The sequence below is a fragment of the Apium graveolens genome, chromosome 10 (assembly GCF_009905375.1).
Source record: "Apium graveolens cultivar Ventura chromosome 10, ASM990537v1, whole genome shotgun sequence".
Classification (NCBI taxonomy): Eukaryota; Viridiplantae; Streptophyta; class Magnoliopsida; order Apiales; family Apiaceae; genus Apium; species Apium graveolens.
Genome location: NC_133656.1, coordinates 175,083,401 through 175,094,447, shown reverse-complemented (window position 1 = coordinate 175,094,447; position 11,047 = coordinate 175,083,401). Strand labels below are relative to the sequence as shown.

The 11,047-nt window shown below is 35.1% G+C and overlaps 1 pseudogene; it reads left to right on the top strand.

Moving 5' to 3' along the window:
- Positions 1–1,076: 1,076 nt before the first annotated feature.
- LOC141691334 (uncharacterized) overlaps positions 1,077–11,047 on the top strand; it is a 33,030-nt pseudogene continuing 23,059 nt past the window's right edge.

Sequence of the window (11,047 nt, the reverse complement as noted above, 5' to 3'; positions counted from 1 at the left end):
TCATTCTGACTTCTCGATAGACATCTCGACATATCTTGATTTGTGACTTCTTGACATTTAATTAGGACATTTTTCAATCCACAACATTATTCTTCACCAAGCAGTTTATCTTTATTATGAGGCATAATTAGGCTTGATCTTCTTTCAGAAATTCATTTCTAGCTTATTGGTTATTTACTAAAAAATACTTCAGTCTAGTCTACTTAACAATTATATAGAATCAAGAACAACATTACAGAATACATACAATTACAAGTCAACTAAATCTAGGGATTGTTAAAGTGACTTAGTCTTATTATATAAAGGCATGTCTTGCACAACATAGGGTTATCTCGAGTTCAGGGTTGTCACAGGTGCTATCAGGGCTAAGGTTAGAAAATGTATGAATATAGGATTTAGAATCTTGAATCATTGACTCAAGTGGTATTTAGGAAATATGTAGGTGTATAATTTGAATGCAACCAATATATGATGTACAGTACTCCATAATCATATATAATGATGTATGTAGTATTCGGTCATCATTATTTTTCCATACGTATGATGTGTGTAGTACTCGAAATATGTTATTAGTGACGTTTTGATGTGTATAGATAACAATATTCATCATTGTGCGAATTCTGAATAAATTAGGATTAATATTATGCATTGAATTGTAGGAAAAGATGACTGATGGAAATTCTAATGGGACTGGGCCTAATGTATATATTAGCCCTGAAATGATATTATTTTTAGGAGAGTTAAAGAATATGTTTAAGAGCTTAACTGAAAAATAGATGACTACAGTGGAGGAGCGTGTTGATGATTTGGATCGAGAATGTGAGAATTAGCGTAGGTGTACCTACAAGGGTTTTAAAAATGTTGATCCCTCCATATTTAAAGGAGATTTGAATCAACATGTTGCTAATGTATGGATATAGTTAAACAAGGTGAAATTCACAACACATTCATTAAGAGGGGAAGTAGTATTTTGGTGGGATACAGTTAAACAAACTGAGAATTCTTCTAAAATGACTTGTGCAAGGTTTAAAGAATTGTTCTTTGATAAATATTTTCCTACCTGTATGAAGAATGAGATGGAGATGAAGTTTTTAGGATTAAGGCATGAAGGAATGTCCATGTCAGAGTATCTCTCAAAATTTCTAGAACTTTCTAGGTTTGCTCATCACCAAGTTGTTACTGAAGCTAGAAAATGTCAAAGGTTTCAAGAAGGACTCAAACCACAAATAAGAGAAAAAGTATCCTTGTTGGAGTTGGAGCTATTTGATAAATTGGTTGGGAAGGTTAGGATTGCAGAGAGGGAATATTAAGCCTGCACTCAATTCTTTAACAAAAAAAGAGAGAAAGAAAGATATAATTGAGTGGCGACTCTGGATATAAAAAGGATAATAAGAAATTTCACATGAGAAAGATGGAGAGTTTCCTGGAAAACGATAAGAGGACCATCATTTTGAAGTGTAAGAAATATAAAATGGAACATGGTGGTGACATTTGTTATCGAGCTAATGGATTATGTCACAATTGTGGGAAAAAAGGCATAAACGACTCAATACCCAAAACCTAAAGTAATTTCTTGCTATAGTTACGGAAAACCGGGTCATCTATCAAGAGATTGTCCTTAAAAAGGATATCAAAATGTTACTGAAACTAATGATAAACAAAGGCACGTCCAGGGCAGTGGCAAGAACCTACGCGATGATACCTCCGGGCGCCAAAAAATCTTATAATGTAGTGTCAGGTACGCCTTAACTCCGTGCTCAAGATGTTCATAATGTATTGATTGATTTGGGATCATTTCATTCATATTGAACACGAAATACGTATATAAGTTAAACATACTTGTGCAAGGTACAAATAATGAATTGCTAGTATAACTCAAGAAAGTAGGAGTTTATTCGTAGATAGAATTTTTTTTTGAAGTTATCTTTTAAGGATGGGTGGATGAACCTATTTAGATAATCTCGTACATCTAAGGGTAGAACTAAAATTTTGAGAGAAAAAGGGTGATACACCAAATTCTCTAAATGTGAATTTTAGTGAAAAATATGTTTTAGTGAAAACGTAACTTCAAGAGAAGAAATTTTGAATGATCATGCAGACGTTGGGATGATTTATGATAAACGAAATGAGAACAAATGTTAAGTTCTTTTTATATTAGATATTTTTAGACATATTGGGGAATTAATGACAAGAAAGGCATAAATTGAGTTCGAATGTCGAGGACAGAATTATTTTTAAGGGAGATGTAACACTCCGACTTAAAATATATTAGATGAAATGAATGAAATAAATATTTTAGTTAAGCGATATAAATTTTAAAGTTAATCTATTTATGCTCTTACTATTTTCACAAGATTCATGTAATTGATTAGTTTTGATAAAAATATCTAATGCAAGAAAATTTGGATTCATAAAATGTTGGTGCTCGAATATCTCATAGCTCCCATGAAACGTAATGATAGAAATAAGAGAGGACAATAAGAAGGGTGTTAGGAATATGTTGTGAACTTGATGATAAGTTAAACAAAACACCTTAGTAGATTTAACTTAGTGTTTTTTGTAGCTCTTGACGGATGTTTTAATATAATCCCGACGGATGATATTTAAAGTCCCGACGGATGACATTTAAAGTCCCGACGGATGACAACTGAACATTTATCGAGAGTGTAGCTTATGTAACAATAAGTATTGCAGCACATTTCTGCAAACAACAATGTTTAGTCTAGTAGATTCTGTAGAATTCTCTAAGTCATGTTGTAACGCCCTCCAGGCCCGGGGTATAAGTCTGGGGGTTACTAGCTAATCACTAAACTTGTATAATTTGATTAACAATTAATAAAGAAATGAAATTAAACCCCTTTAACACTAACCAGGATCTTTTTAGGTTGAAGTATGAAAACAAAAACCACTAACTACTTTTATTACAAACCAACATTCAAAGTCTCACAAACTCTCTTTATTACAAACCATTGTCTAATTCATTTTAAGCTAAGTTCAACTTTTATTCAAACACACACACCTACTATCTATCAACACTCCACCTGCTCGGGCAACTCAAAGCTTTCTTCCTGGATTGGGATCAACATCTTGGGTATAAGAGGATCCCGAGGCTTGACTCGCTTCTTTACCACTCGAGTCCTGATTGGTGTCATATTCTTTCTTAACTGAAAACAATAAGGTGAATAACAACAATAGGGGTGAGCCAAAAGTTGCTCAACAAGTCCACAAACATATAAACAGTGTTAAAGCATTTTAAATGAATCCGCCATTCCAGGTATATCTGCCAAGATATAACCTCACGAGAATAGAAAGAAGGCCATTACTGGAGAGTATAAATAAACTAAACTGGACACAAGTTCGCATCTATATTCTTCTGATCAGTCAGAATATAATGCAGATCCATATCTCAGTATATAGATCCAGTCGGGTACCCAGGCACTACGGCCCACGTCGAGGCACCAGTCATCCCGGTCCTCAGGATTAAGACACACTCAATCCCAAAATATCCTTATCCAGTCCATTGCTTAGCAACCGGGACAATCGGTATGCTTTGATATATTCCAAACACTAGAATATATCGATCTCCATGTGTTACCAACAGAATATGAATCAAGAATCAAAAGAAACGGAGAAATCAAGAATTGAAATGAAATATGAACAAAGGAATAGGGATTGTATATTAGTGATCAAGAACAATAATCAAGAGAATATAAATGTGATAAATATTTGAATCAATATCACTATTCCGAAAGTAGAATAGAGGAAAAACTTGCCTTCTGCGCGACTTACTGCAATTGAATCACTTATGTCTATCACCGTGGACTATTACCGACTCAACTGGCCTGGCTGGCTTAGCTTCTGTTGGCAAAACAGACTGGTAAAGTCACGTCGTACTTCATTTGCATCTTGAATCGACTTCAAACTGATCCTAACATCTACCCATGCGCTTATGACTGACTCATGTATTACATATAAGCAAGTAAGACTCGATTAACCACGTAATACACATAAGCACATAAGCATATAATCATTTTTATGGTTAAAATAATTTTTAAAACCAAAATCGACTCGCTGATTGCTCAACTGATCGTTATCTGACTCGTTTTCCATTTTTCCGGAATTTTTCGAACTCGTCTCGGCACGTAACTTGACTGATAATCAAACAAGTCACAAAATCAACTAACTTCTAAAAAAAATTAAGCTTTGATATTATTTTTAATGAAAAAGATTCATTTTTCTGAGTTAACAGGCTTTCGTTTCACGCAAAACAGACTAACGGTTGAATTATTATTAATTAAATACTGATAATTCCATTTATTAATCATTATAAATAATTATTACTAATTTTTAAAACCCAAAAATAATTTTTAAATCATTATTTAAGAAAATCAGAATTAAAAATAATTTTTCTATAATTTTTGAAATTAAATTGAATTTATTATGATTTATTGAAAATTATTTGATTAATTATCAAAATAATTAATCACTTTTAAATAATTAATAAGTAATAAATAAATAATAAATAATTAAGAAAATAATTCAATCTGATTTTTAGAAAATAATTCAGAATTATTTGTAATATAAATTAATTAATTAAATAATTAATTAATCAATTTACACAATAAATAAAACTGATTTTTAAAATTAATAAAAATAAAATAAAAATCAAAATTTCAGAAACAGTTGTCAGAAATTGGTTTCTGATAAAAACATATCAAAACCGGGTAATCTGAACGGGTCAAACGGGTTAGATTCCGGGTCACCAAGAACACGCCGGAATTTTTCCAGATTCCGGTGAGTTCCCGGAGTCCGGCCAAGCTCCGATCAGCCCCAAATCAACACCGTTTGGTGCTATTTTTGAGTGCTTTTCATTGCAAATCAACACAGCAATCCAACCACGGCCAAAACATCACAGAATAACTCCTGAATCAACTTCTCCGGCAAAATCGACATAAACTTCGGCCAAAAATCGAATTTGCAGAATCGTACATAAAATCAAACGTTATATAGTGCAAAATGAAGCTAAGAATATATACAATCAAAGCCCTAACATTACAAGAACCAAATATTCACAGAAATCATCGAGTTGTGTTTTGAAAATTCGACCTAAACCCTAGAATTCGTGAATCACTATCCAAGCATCGTTTGTTCAATTAAACACCATGAATCGACTGTAAATCATCTAACAAAGCTATATCAATCATCAAAACATCACAATAACCCCAGAATCAAAAAGCCCTAATTCGAACATAAACCCTAAAAAACAAAAATCAAAAACGATGCAATAAAACGTGAAATTGATGCAAGAAACAGAAAGAACGGATCACAACCTTCGATTTGAGTACTTGAATCACACGATTTGATGCTGTAATCAGTGAGAAATCACGACTTGATTATTCGACCCGAACCTGTTCTTCCCGACCCGATTTCAGAAATTTTTTGGTAATTTTGCAGATTTTAATGATTAATTATAATTAATTAAATAAAAATTAGGCTATTTATAGTAGTAAAAATAATACTCCTAATTAAAATTAAGGGGCTAATTATACATTAAATAAAAATATTGGGCCCTAATTTTTATAATTTTTGAGTATTAAAATTTAATTTATAAATATTTTATATATGCAATATATATGCCAAAAATTCCCAAAAATTGTGAATAATGCAAAAATGCAAAGAAATAATATAAATGAAAGTCCTATAATTTTATAAAAATAAAAATGTGATTTTTGTGGGGTTTTTGACACCCAATGGGGCCCGAAAAAATCATTTTTCGCAAAACGAGAAAATTTATAAATTATCTAGATGTTCAGAACAAGGCGATTGTAAAAGCCATTTGATGAAAAATAAGGCCCATTATTTTATTTGAAATACTGGCTTTAAAATCATCGTTTGGGTCATAAAACGTTTGAAATAAAACCTACAAATGCATAATAAAATATCTGAAAAATACTTTAAAATAGAGAAATGACATGGAATACACGTATCACGTAACAGTTAGGGTTTATCAGATAATCACACTTAAATGACACATTAATTCACATATTTTATTATAATCATGATATAATATAAACGTAAAGTTCCCAGTCGTTACATCCTCCCCCCCTTAAAAGGATTCTGTCCTCAGAATCTTCTATGAAAACAAATGAGGGTATTTCTCTAATATTTCACTTTCGAGTTCCCAGGCTGATTCTTCAACCATAGGATTTCTCCACAACACTCGCACTAAATATACAGACTTATTTCTCAACACTTTCTCTCGCCGATCTAAAATTCTTACCGGCTGTTCTATAAAAGACAAATCAGGTTGGATTTCTATCGGCTCATACTCGATTACATGCCTAGAATCAGGATTATATCGCTTAAGCATGGACACGTGAAACACATTGTGAATATGCTGCATATGAGGCGGTAAAGCTAATTCGTATGCAACTTTTCCCACTTTCTTCAAAATTTCAAACGGTCCAACATAACGTGGTTTCAATTTACCCTTATTTCTAAATCTGGTTAATCCTTTCCATGGCGATATTTTGAGTAGTACGTTTTCTCCTTCCTGATAGTCTATATCTTTCCTGGCTTGATCTGCATATTTGCGTTGTCTGTTTTGCGTTGCATCGAGTCGTTTTCGAATGAGTTCAATCTTTTCTTTCATCTGTTGAATTAGTTCTGGACCCAAAATTTTGCGTTCTCCAACTTCATCCCAATATACTGGTGATCTGCATTTTCTCCCGTATAATGCTTCATACGGTGGCATTCCAATGCTGGCGTGATAACTGTTATTATAAGATAATTCCACTAGGGGTAGATGTTCATCCCAACTGCCTTCAAAATCGATCGCACAAACTCGTAGCATGTCTTTAATCGTTTGGATAGTTCTTTCACTTTGCCCGTCGGTTTGCGGATGATAAGCAGTACTCATGTTCAATTTAGTTCCAAGACATTCTTGAAATTGTCTCCAAAACCTTGAGTTGAAACGAGGATCTCGATCAGACACGATAGATACTGGAACTCCATGTCGCATCACAATTTCTTTGAGATATATGTGTACTAGCTTGTCGAGTGAAAATCTTTCATTGATTGGTAGAAAATGTGCCGACTTCGTGAGTCTATCAATGATTACCCATATCACATCATGATTTTCCTTTATCCTTGGTAGTCCTACCACAAAATCCATCGCTAGATGTTCCCATTTCCATTCTGGAATGTCTAATGGTTGCAATAATCCACTCGGACGTTGATGTTCCGCTTTAACTCGCTGGCATGTGTAGCACTTACTTATCCATTCAGCTATTTCCTTCTTCATGTTCGGCCACCAGAATTTTTCTTTCAGATCACGATACATTTTTGTACTTCCTGGATGAATGGAATACTTCGAATTGTGCGCATCTCGCATTATTTCTTCTTTTAATTCTACTACGTTAGGGATCCAGATTCTCGACGCAAAGTGTAAAATTCCTTCATTATCTTTCTGAGTTGTGATTTCTTCTCCCGTCAGGTCGTCATCTTGACTCATCACTTCATTTTGACAGCAGCGAATCTTTTCTAACAATTCCGGTTGGAAAGTCATAGTGTAGATAGCTTTTGCAGATTCATTGGGAATACGAATCTCAATTTTCAATTTATCGAATTCCTTGATTAAGTCTTCACACGAAGTTAACCGATTCAATCTTTCTTTCCTGCTCAGCGCATCTGCTACAACATTTGCTTTCCCTGGATGATAACTAATCGTGACTTCGTAATCCTTTATCAATTCCAGCCATCGACGTTGTCGCATGTTCAGCTCCTTTTGCGTAAAGATATACTTTAGACTTTTATGATCTGTGTAAATTTCACATTTTTCACCGTAGAGATAATGTCTCCAAAGCTTCAACGCAAATACGATCGCTGCCAATTCCAGATCATGAGTAGGATATTTTTGTTCATGAGGTTTAAGTTGTCTCGAAGCATATGCGATGACGTTACCGTGCTGCATCAGTACACATCCTAACCCGCGATACGAAGCATCGCTGAAAATGACAAAATTTCCTAGCTCATCTGGCAATACAAGTACTGGTGCAGTTACTAACCGATTTTTCAGCTCTTGAAAACTTTCTTCACACTTATCACTCCATTCAAACTTTTCACTTTTTCGAGTTAACTTGGTCAGCGGCGTTGCTATTTTCGTAAAATCTTTGACAAACCTTCGATAATATCCTGCCAATCCCAAGAAACTTCGAACTTCTGTCGGCGTCCTTGGTCTTTCCCAATTTAACACAGCTTCAATCTTCGCTGGATCGACTTGGATGCCTTCTCTACTGATAATATGCCCTAGAAATTGTACTTCTCTTAACCAGAATTCACATTTCGAGAATTTTGCGTATAGTTGCTCTTTCCTCAGAATTTCCAAAGTTATTCTCAAGTGTTCTGCATGCTCTTCTTCTGACTTGGAGTAAATCAAGATGTCATCAATGAATACAATCACGAATTTATCCAAATATTTCTTGAATACTCTGTTCATCAAATCCATGAATGCTGCTGGCGCGTTTGTCAGACCGAATGCCATTACCAAAAACTCGTAATGCCCATATCTTGTACGAAACGCAGTTTTTGGAATATCTTCAGCTTTAATCTTCAATTGATGATAGCCTGATCGCAAATCTATCTTTGAAAACCATGCTGCTCCTTTTAGCTGATCGAACAAATCGTGGATTCTCGGTAAGGGATACTTATTCTTGATAGTGAGTTTATTCAATTCCCTATAGTCAATGCATAATCGCATGCTGCCGTCCTTCTTCTTCACAAATAACACCGGTGCACCCCATGGGGATACACTAGGTCGTATGATGCCTCGGTCTAGAAGATCTTGCAGTTGCGTTGACAATTCCTTCATTTCGACTGGAGCCATCCGATATAGAGCTTTCGAAACTGGTTCTGTACCTGGTGCTAGATCAATTGTGAATTCAATTTCTCGATCTGGTGGTAACCCTGGAAGCTCGTCTGGAAAGACGTCTGGAAATTCGCACACAATTGGAATGTCTTCTATTCTAGGACTTCCTCTTTCGGTATCTAACACGTAAACTATGTACGCCTCACATCCTTGTCGAAGCAATCGTTTAGTCTGCATCACAGTAAGAAATTTCTTCTGCTATTTTTCGCCTTTGAATATTACTGTTGCATTCTCCGCAGTTCGCAATTTGACTCTCTTATTCGCGCAATCTATCTGAGCGTTATGACATGCTAACCAATCCATTCCCAAGATAATATCGAATTCTCCTAGCTTAAAAGGAATTAAATCTACCGAAAAATGATGTCCGGCTATTTCTATATCACACGCAGGACATACTCGATCTACCGGAACTTGGTCGTCATTCGCTAATTTTATAATTAACGTTTCGCCCAACCATTCGATTTCACAATGTAACTTACCAAGAAATTCTTCAGAAACAAATGAACGAGTAGCTCCAGAATCAATTAATACTTTTGAAATTACAGAATTCACCAAAAGTGTACCTACAATAACACTCGGACTCTGCACCGCTTCTTTCATGGTCATGTTAAAAGTTCTTACTTTGGGTTGATTAGGCGGCGGCGGAGGTAATGCTAACATTCTCGGAACACTGGCTGCCATAGCTGATCCTTTGCAATTTCTGGCGATATGCCCTTTCTTTCCACACTGGAAATAAGTCATCTCTGATGTTCTACCTGTTGGACATTCGTTAGAATAATGCCCTTTCTGCTTACACTGATAACACGTTACATCCCTTTTGATACATACACCTGTATGTTTTCGATTACATGTCTTGCAGTACGGCACTGGAACTCTGACCATTCCCTGCTGACTGGAGGTTTGGAAACGATTACCTGCCTTCTGTGAACCTTGTCCTATCCTTTTAAAATTCAAATTTGCCCGGGCTTGGAATCCCGGCTTTCTGCTGGAGCGATCTTGGAAACTTCCCTGTCCCTTGTCTTGCTGAGATCTTTCACTTTCCCCTTCTATAATCAAAGCTTTCTGAACTACGGTGGTATACGTCGTTAATTCGAAAACTGCAACTTGGCCACGAATCCATGGTCGTAATCCTTCTTGAAATCTTTGAACTAGTTTTTCTTCAGTGTCAACCTGTTCTGGAACAAACCTAGCCAACTCAGTAAATTTGGCTTCATATTCTGCCACGTACATATTTCCCTGCTTCAGTTCTAGAAACTTAATCTGCATTTGATTCTTCACATAGCGAGGCCTTTTTAGATTCCCACCAATAATTCGCCTCTCCTTTCAACAAGTAACTAGCAAAATCAGTCTTCTGGTCCTCACCTACCTTCACTAGTGCGAACGCTTTCTCTACTTCTTTTAACCAGGTGGTAGCTTTAATAGGATCAGTAGTCCCTTCAAACTCTGGAGGTTTAACTGACTGAAACTGCTTAAAAGTAACAACAGGTAATACTGGTGGTAATTGAAGCTCAGGACGAGGTGGCTGTTGCAACATTTGTTATTGTATCTACTGTTGCTGATGCTGCATCTGCTGCTGCATCATTACCATCTGTTGTTGCATCAGATGGAACATTTGGTTCATGGTCTCATTAGTCTGATTTTCAGAATTGCTGTTAGAGGTCTCAGCCCTAGTCTTTCTTTTTGGTGCCATCTTCTTCTGATAATAAAACAGGTGATATTTATTTAACAGTTTAATAAACAATCGACAATATGTATGGAAAACAATTTATCATGTATTCATAACATGGTTTATTTAAAGAAAACAGTTGCTGAGTGTACAGACTGGAAATGTAAATAGTTAAATAAAATAATTGTTTTATTTTATTTTATTTTATTTTATTTTTTTTTCCAACAGGAATTATAATATGAAAAACTGTAAAGTGAAAGTAAATGCTATAAAACTGTAAAGACTGAAATTTAAATAAAAGAATTTGAAAAAGTTCATCTTATATATATGTGACACCAGCTTCAGGTGTAAATGCTTGATACAAAAAGTCTCGGGCTACTGGTCATCACTACGACTACAAGTCACACTATCGCTACAAGTTAAATTACTACTACAAGTTAAACTACTGATACACA